A 9,997-nucleotide genomic window follows, 5' to 3' on the forward strand; every position below is an offset into this window, starting at 1 on the left:
GGCATGGCCCCAGGAGCAAAAGAAAAGACAGCATTCTCCACCTCTGATTGCCAATTGCAACCATCTGTAACATTCTACAAAAGCCAATTGCATATTGAAAAAGTATTTATTTAAAGCATCTCATTCTGAGAAAGTATATTGTAATACCTATTGTTGGTTCTAAAATAAAACAAGCATATCTTTTTTTTATATATAAACCGTTGGCCTAGAGTTGATATTGAGTGTGTGAGACCATTTGCTGACTGAGTGTGTGCAACGGATGCTTTACACTGTCCTCTGATACTGCCTTACTGCTCGACCAAGCTACCACTTTAGAGAGTAAGGTTATATCAAACTTTAGCCTCTGCCAAACCTCTGGGGACTGTGGACTCTGTACACCCTGTACCTATTTGGGAACAGTATATACAGATCCACTTTCTCACACACTCCTACCAGGAAATGCCTTGAGATGGTTCCGTTTGCAGAGTTGTGCCAAATACATTCTTCATTCATTCGTCTCATTAAAATCAAATCTGCTTTCACTACCAGGAATTGTATGTAAAACTATTGGTTTCCTGGTAGGGGGATCTGAATTCTGAAAAATCACTTAAAAGCTTGAAAAGGTTTGCGGCATGGTACTAATCTACAAGCGCCGAAACAAAAATTCTGCTAAAATTAAAAATATATCAGAATTTAGTTTCAGTAGTAGATTAGAACCATCTTGTGAACACAGGAGACCTTAAAGATATATTTAGAAACACCCTGACTTAGAAATCCCACCTTTATCAACATTAGGTAAAGCTAAGTACGTACACATTTGAGCAAGCTTTGATCATTACTAACCTTAATTGATAAAACATCCTGCACAGCATCACCTTATGGTGCAACATCAGATCAACACAATAAGCGTAAACAGTATAGTAATGGTATTTAGGCATACGGTTACCTCAGTCGGCATTATAACCAGTGCAGACTAGATTGTGTGTCCTTGCGAGGAAGTCTAAATAAAGCTTCCAAGAATTTGTTTTCGGAGCTACATAGCATTAGCCCATTACTGTTCCACCCCCCCCCCTTATTTCTGCGCCAGAGGAGGATGTCCTTAGTACTCTGGGCCTTCTACACAAACATATTTGGTGAAATAGCCCTACTGCGCAGTTTTAGCCCAAATGTTACTGGCCCTGTTCTTTGTGAGACAATTGTATTATTCTTGTGGATCTGACTGTCCTTCTTTCTGTAGACCTGGCCTGACCCCCCAAATAGTAAAAATGCAAAACATTTTCCAGAGCTACATTATTGAAGGTGAGTTTGCCACAAAAGTTCTGATAGATGTTAAAAAACATGCATTTTATATTAGCCAGATTAATAACTAGTCCTTGATTATAACCATAATTTTGGAAGCTGTTGAGTAGTTTTTGTACTCCAGTCGAACACGAGATATAAGCAAGTTATCTTCACAAACAATAAGGTGAAAATCCTGTGTACCTCACCCCCCAAATAAGTGAGCGTTATTTATACAGTTACTAAGCCCCCCACCACCAGGCTATACTCCTCCTCCCTCCACTAATCTCAATTCCTCCTTGTGCCTTACTAGCACTCGTGCATGGGAATAATTAATGATTATTAAATTCACTGACTGCCATCCCCATCCAAATTCTCAAACCCTTCTGTGCCCAAGCAGCACTTTTTTGTGTGCATATGCATACTACATTATGTATCTGCCCTATGTAACAGTGTATAGTATTCTAGTGCAACCAGTTCATTTGTGCCAAAGAGAATTTGGCCTGTAAAAATACTGCACACTATTCTAGAGAGCATCTACTAATTTGTACACTTGTGGGAAAGAGGGTACCACATAACAAGAGACCCTCATTGCAAGATGGGTAAAGACAAGCGTGGTTATACAAGCTATTTAGATATCTGTATTTGTGAAACAAGTTCATTTAAATGAGGCAGTAGTATATCTGCTTCCAGGCAAGCAAAAGAAGTAATTTGAATTCTGTTGTATAATATTGACCGTTAAACCATGGAAGGATGCTGTTCCTCAACTGGATTGGGGGAACCTGTGTGATCAGAAGTGATCTCCCTCACACACCCTAATGGGTGTTATGCTTCATCATTGGGCTGCTCCTCGTTGGAACACCTTATTAAACCGCTTTTGGTACCCGATAGACATTTTTAAATCACTTACCACACCACCCTACACCCACTATATCCTCACTTACACTTGTGATTACGGCTACCAAATCGGAAGATCTCCGATAAAGAGCCCCCTCGAGGGGCCCATTTGGCATTGCAGCGCCAGCTCAACGAGGAGCGTGACACGCATCTGGGTGTAGGAGTACATTCACTTCTGATCACACTAATCCTCCAATCTAGTTGATCAGCCCCTCTCCTGGTCCGGACCAACAGCGTCTCATTTTTCTTTCTCACTTTTTCTGGAGGAACTGCAATCCTTCTTTGGTTTAACTGTGATATTTAAGGAGAGTGGGCGCTGGACCTAATAATCAGCTCCTAGTCCCTTTCTTGGTTTACTGTATAATGTTGACCTTCATGGACAAGGAGCATCAGCCGATAAATTGCTCAGAGATGATATCCTTATTATCCGCTAGTATTTTATCTCCGTAGAATTTGTTGAGGTTGACGCAGAGTCCCAGTAGTAACACCCTATTTGACTGTCTGAGATAGGAAAGTGGTTGTTAAAGGCACACCGGTCACAAAAGTAGCACCCTGGAGGATGGAATGTATAATAGAGCACAGATAGAACTCTAATTGGCTTGCAGAGAATATAACAAAACTACTGGAATGTAGAATATGGGGAAATGCCCATTAAAGTGTCTATATTGCCGAAAGAAGCCAACCGCCTCCCTGAATGCTCTTCTTTGGATTGTATCAGTTCGGGAAGCAAAGTGCCCTGACCGATTTCATTAAAGTTGACATGTAGTGTGCAAGACTCTTGTAAAATGCAATCAAAATATGTATCAGTTTTATGAGTAAGCACAGCGGTAATTATCTTCCTAAAACAGTCAAGGGTTACTTATGAAGCACCATGAGACCTTCAGTATCCCAGCATAGACCTGTGACAGTAGTTACACCAGGAAAGTAAAAACTATATGTGCTTCACCGGATTCTATCAACGGTAATCCTATCTACTAGCTAACTACTAGACCCACTATCTTAGAACAAAATGCCAGTTCTGCATTATCGCAGTTACTAGCCCCAATATAACTGGAAAGACGGAATCTAACCAACATTGAAGATACTTGAAAGAGGCACATCAGAAATGTCATCGAGGTGGCTGGCTGGCCTTCAGTGTGAGTATTATCAGGACGTTCAGTGGGCCTTTGCATTCCTAGCATAACTTGCACTATATCCTCAACTTGTGTACTGAAAAGAATTTAATTGAACCCTTGAACACCACTTTTATTTTTAAGAACTGAAAGTTCTATTGGAAAATGAGCTAATGTACAAAGCACCCCACTTTTTTCGTTTACAAAATCAAGGTGATTAAGACTTGCACTCCTTTAAAATGGGCCCTTTAGTAAGCCCTAGTTAAGCCCCTGGTTACTTCAGATTAGCAGAGCTTGACACAATCTAGTAGGTTTAGCATTTACCTAATAAAGTAAATCCACTTATGGCCCACGTGACATTAATAAACCTACGGATTCCGCCCACAGAACTACAACACTTACTGACTCACGTAGGCGTAATGCTGCTGTATTAACACATAGAACATGATATGTATTGGTAAAGCCCACATTCATGGAGTGGGGTATCTTGGCTTTACATAGCGCTGGGCAACAATAAACATGTGTTATTTGTTTCCGATCTCGGAAGGATGAAAGGCTGAGCTGGCAGATTTCCAGTCTGTGCTCAAGAACTTAGGCACAGTTTCCTGCAGTGGGTGCATTGTCCACTAAATCATCAGACTGGAACAGGTTACGTAATGTAATCAGTAATTCTTTCCAATTGAACGCCCGTGAATTCCCTTTCTGAAATTTATGTTAATAAACTGGATATGTTTGTTTCCTATGAATAACAGGTTCCACTTACAAACTTTTTTCATCCACCTCTCAACAGTTCATGTTCTTATGTAATGTTACTTTGTCTATTAACGTTTTTTCTAAAGAAATACAGGCATAAACAATAAATAAACGCTTTATGTGCAACTTTTTGGTAAGTATCGTACTTACTGTGCTCCTTTTAGTGACCTGCCTTCTCCCCTAAAACAGGATGATATTGAAAATGCAGTAACGAATAAACTATGTAAATTCTTCTGTAAGGAATGATGGACAGTATATTAGACTTTTATTATTGTCGGGCAAAGGATAACGGACTGAAAGTATCAATTACACCAGGTCATTGCATTATGTGCCACCTCTCTGCCCAGCAGTATTGATACGTTTTTTTGCAGGATATAGGTTGTCCATATTACGTCCAAAGAAGAAATGCTGACCAGGCAGCTCATTTATCTTTGGCCCTGGCTATTTTTGGGCCTTTCTCTTGGGATAATCTGTTTCTAATACATCTCCTTTTATTCGTTTGGACACAACATTTCGATGGCCGAGTTTGAATATGTGGACACAGCACCCCTGAGCCATCCCAGCAATACTCTTGCAACTCTGGCAGCAAGATTTCAGACTCGAGGAAGCCTGCACTTCAAAGAGGCACAACACCCAGTTCACGGGACTTGACCTCAACAATTCTTCAGTCATACCATCTAAGCCCCTCTTTCCAGCAATCATGTTCCTGTGGATTCTGCTATGCCACGTTCTGGAACCTCTCGTACCCCATCAAGCACAAACACCAGACCAGGATGAGCCCACCTGTGTACTTTTCACTGGAGTAACATAAGACTGGTGTAAAAACTTAAAGTGAATCAACTTATGCTCATACATTACTGACACTCTTATTCTGTAATCAGGTATTGGTTCATGGAGCATCTGTTATGTCCAATCCCAGTTCTCTCTCTCATGCCTGATGAGCTCTCCAGTGTAGAGAGAGTCTGGCACTCTCTAGCGTGTGTACATAATTGGGACTATGTTCCTTGGTGCTCAGCTGTCATGACATTTCTAACCAAGGGCGATTTATTATGAATTTTGGGAAAGACAGGGAACTTTATCTACACTGAAGCTATGATTCGCTTTGGTTATGCAAGCTTAACATGTTTAACGTATGTTTAAAAAAAAAAAAGAAATGTAATAAAAAACACAGTTAAGGAACAGTTGTAGTTACGAATTAAAACTGAAAATCCATTGAAATTCGCAAGTTGTGGGTAGTACTGCAAAACGTATCTCGCACATCACACGCCTCTGCAGTGAAATTTTAACTCCCGGTGCAATTCTAATCTCCGTGTCCAGATTGTTGTTAAATCTTTTATTTGGTAAATATGACAGAATGGCTCAAAATGCAGTTTAAGATGTAGGCTGACCTAAAATTCCTGGAGATCTAGAAGATCCATGCTAATCTTAAACATGTCCAGTCAGCTGGCTAGTTAGGTGAGATAATGCAGAATTATTCTTTTATTCAAACAGGCATTCAAGGCATATCACCACTATTCTGTTGAATTTGAAATTGACATTTTGTTACTAAGCTCACATCTGTCAAATTACTACCACAGCAACCTGATTTATTATATTTTTATAAAGCCCAATTTGCCACAGAATTTGGCCTCAAGTTGTCCTTAGGTAGTGGAGTTGCTAGACACAAAATTATTTAAATTAGTCTGCTTGTAGCTAGAGTCACTCTTGCGGATAAAGTCTAGATTACAAAACGTCTTTTGTAAATGGACCACATCATTAGGATGCCAAAATATTCTTTGTTGTGACTGCTAGTTAGATTAAGAGGCTTTGTGATTCCCTCAGGGCTTCGCTTCCAAGTAGTCATAAACTTTTCTCACACTTGATATTGATAATAAATAACATCTTACACTCGGGGCAATAATATGAAGGAAACCAGATATGTGTACTTGTAACAGGCATTTATTGATGGAGGCAAATGCTATAAAATCATTCAAGTATATAAACAAGTGATGGATGGAGTGCTTGAATTAATCTTCACTGATAATCACTCGGGACCGCATCCCAGTTCGTTATTTTACACACCATTCCATTTCAGTTTGTACCCAGACATTTGCAAATCAGTCTTGACCCTGCTCCAATTGTAATAGTTCAGCCGAACTACTAGGCCTAGTCCTAGCAGAACACAAGCAACCTAAGACCGGTTTTGTCCTGATTGGGGCATTTCAGTTAGGTGTAGCTTGGTTCCAATGGCACTGTGTGCACAGGACCCCACGTCTAAGCATACATGTCCCACTTAGGACGGCATACTAACGTATACAAAAAGTGATGGATGATATCCTTGAATTAATCTGAGACATTGGTAATTACTCGGGCTGAATCCCAGTCATCATTATTTTTCAAACCATGCCACCTCAGTTTGGACACAGCTATATGCAAATCAGTCTTGACACTGCTCCAATTTGATGAGTCCAGCCTGAGCTGCCAGGGCAGTCCCTCCCTGAACTGAAAAACAAGCATCTCAAGACAAGTGTCACCCTAATTTGGGCTCTTCAATCGGGTGTGGCTTGGTTCCAGTCGCATAGTGATCACGGGACCCACATCTGGGCATACCTATGGCTCTTAGTGCGTCGCAATAAAGTATACAAAAATTGATAGATATAGTGCTCAAATTAATCGCAGACACTGATAATTACTCAGGGCTGCATCCCAATTCATTATTATTTTGCACAACATGCCACCTTAGTTTTGACCCAGACATATGCAAATCAGTCTTGACCCTGTTCCAGTAGGAACATTCCAGCCCAATTAGCCAGGCCAGGTCCTCCATGAACCATAACACAAGCAACCCAAGACCGGTATGACCCTGATTGCAGCTCTTAAATTGGGTATGCTTGGGTCCAGCTAATAGGTCGAACCTTTTATCTTCAGTGCTGTGTAGCGTGGCTAAAACATAAAAATAAAAAAACCTTTGAGGCTGTTGCCCACGTTGTTTTGTAAGCATGAACACCACGCAGTACGTGGGCGCTTTTTCTTTTTACTTACTGATCCAAGTTGAATTGGTAAATAAAAAAAATAAAAAATGCGCAAAAACTTCCTTTTTTGTTTGTTTTGGGTGGGCAGGAGGGGCTGAAGCAGCACTTGAGAGGGTGGTGGAACAGCAAAACAACACGAGAAGGGTGGTGGCGAATGGTGAAGTAACAGAAGAGAGGGCATAGAAACAACATGGGAGGGGTGATGCAAAAAACAGGCGGTTTGGGGAAAAGCAGCATGGAGGGGACATGGGAGGGGAAGTAATGGTGAGCAAATGGACAAGCAGAAGAGGGAGGAAGGCGAGGAGAAGCAGTCAAACAATACAGTGCAGGGGGAGACATACACAAGTGAGACAGCTCGCAACACGCACCAGAATGGAGTGTTTTACAGAAAAGAAGTAGTGCTTGAAAAGCGAGCAGTGGAGGCAGCGACCCTTGACCCTGTGTTCAGGCAGGTCGCTCCCCACGCCGCACAGCTAGCTCCACCTGTCTGTGCCATGCCTCTCCACCGCTGCTGCCGCTAGTTCTAGCCTCCTGTGGCCGCTCTCGTTTTTGCTCTGTTGCCACTGTAATTTCACTCGTTTTCTGCTTTTGATTTCCCTTGTTTGTACTGTAATTTCACTCGTTTTTTTGCTTTGTTTCCCCTTGTTTGTACTGTAATTTCACTCGTTTTTTCGCTTTTTCCCCTTGTTTGCACTGTAATCTCTCTCGTTTTTTACTTTGTTTCCCCTTGTTTGCACTGTATTTTCACTTGTTTTTTGCTTCCCGCCACACTGTTTTTCCGCCGTTGCATCCCCTGCGGCCCCGCCCCCATCGCTCGCCCATTCGCCAGCCCACCCGCCTCCCAGCTGCCCCTCCCTCCCACCTCCCCTTCTTAATGGTAGCCGCTGTTCGGCTGCGCAGCAGCCGCATGCTGCTGGCGTGCCAAAGGCGCACCTAAGGCAAGCCTGTCTGCGCCTGGACAGCGCCCAGCGCTAGACCCCCTGGCCCCCGCGTTCACCACGGCACCAGATGCCGCTACCACGCTAAGATCCTCCATGCACTCAACACCGGCCGATCTACCACCTGCTTCCAGGCCACCCCTAAGCGTACCCACGGACGCTTCTCCTGCTGTAACTGCAGCTTCACCAGCCAGCGTACACCAGCACGTCCTGCCCCCCTCCACCAAGGCAGGCCACAACAATCTCAGATGTATACTGCTCAACACCCGCTTGGTCCGCAGACACGCTGCCGAACTCTGGGACCTGCTCGGCTCATCCTCCACGGACGTTGCTTTCCTGACGGAGACCTGGATGAACTCCTCATCGGCACCTGACGTTGCCATAGCCATCCCGGATGGCTACAAGATCAGCCACAGGGACCGCACCAACGGTGCAGGAGGAGGAATCTCCATCGTCCACAGGAATACCTTCAGAATTATGACCAGCACCGAAGACACCCTCAGCACTGCCGAACACTTGCACTTCCAGATCCACATCGATCCCAACACCACCCTCAGAGGAACCCTCGTGTACAGACCCCCCCGGGCACAGTTCAGCGACACCATCACAGACGTCCTCAGCTCGCACGCCTTGGCCTCCACAGACTATATCCTCGGAGACCTGAACTTCCACCTCGAGAACGCCAACGACAGCAACTCCACTACCCTGCTCGACAGCCTCGCCAACCTCGGACTCCATCAGCTTGTCACGACTCCTACCCACTCCGCCAGACACACGCTCGACCCCATCTTCTACGCCAGCAGCCACGTCACCTTCAGCCACACCACCGAACTCCACTGGACCGACCACCGCTGCATCCACTTCTCCTTCGAGAAAAACACCGCACACAACCATCCGCAACAAATACCCCACCGCAACTGGAACAGAATCACCGCAGACCAGTTAATCACCACCCTCACCCGAGACCCACCAACCGACCACACCGACACAGCCGCCCGCAACCTCAGGCAAGGGATCGACGACTGCGCCAACACTCTCACCCCAATCAAGAAACCCTCAAACAGACGCACCGACAGAAGTGCCATCTGGTTCACCGCCGACCTCCAGACATCCAAGCAGACCTGCCGAAGACTCGAGAAGAAATGGTGCCTCGAGCAAATACCAGACAACCACGCAGCCCTCAAGACCGCCAGCCGCAGGCACCACCAACTCATTCGAACCGCCAAAAGGACCTCCTTCAAGGAACGCATCGATAACAATGCGCACAACAGCAAAGAGATCTTCGACATCGTGAAGGAACTCACCAACCCTAGCTCCAACAACATCCCGCCGCCACAAGACCTCTGCGACTCTCTAGCCACCTTCATCCACCGCAAAATCATAGACATTCACCATAGCTTCAACAATCAGAACCTTCCGACAGCCGCCGACACCGCAGATCCACTGCCCCCCAGTCACACCAGCCTCCTGACCTCCTGGAACCACGTCAACGGCAAAGACACCCTCAAAACTATGAACATCATCCACTCCGGCTCTCCGTTAGACCCCTGTCCGCACCACATCTTCAACAAAGCGAGCTCCATCCACGTCCCCCCACCTCCGAAAGATCCTCAACAGCTCCTTCGAAACCGCCACCATCCTGGAAAGCTGGAAACATGCAGAAATCAACACCCTACTAAAGAAACCCAAGGCAGACCCTAAGGACCTCAAGATCTTCCAGCCCATTTCCCTGTTAACATTCCCAGCAAAAGTCATCGAGAAGATCATCAACAGACAACTGACTCGATTCTTTGAAGAGTACAACACCTTGGACTCATCCCAGTCCGGTTTCCACAGCACCGAAACCGCCCTCATCGCCGACGACATCAGGACCCTGCTGGACTACGGTGAAACCGCACCTCCTTCCTCACTGACAGAACCCAGAGAGTCCGCCTCCCTCCATTCCGATCCGAAGTCACTAAGATCACCTGCGGCGTACCCCAGGGATCATCCCTCAGCCCGACCCTCTTCAACGTCTACATGACACCAC

The sequence above is a fragment of the Triturus cristatus genome, chromosome 2_1 (assembly GCF_964204655.1).
Source record: "Triturus cristatus chromosome 2_1, aTriCri1.1, whole genome shotgun sequence".
NCBI classification, from domain to species: domain Eukaryota; kingdom Metazoa; phylum Chordata; class Amphibia; order Caudata; family Salamandridae; genus Triturus; species Triturus cristatus.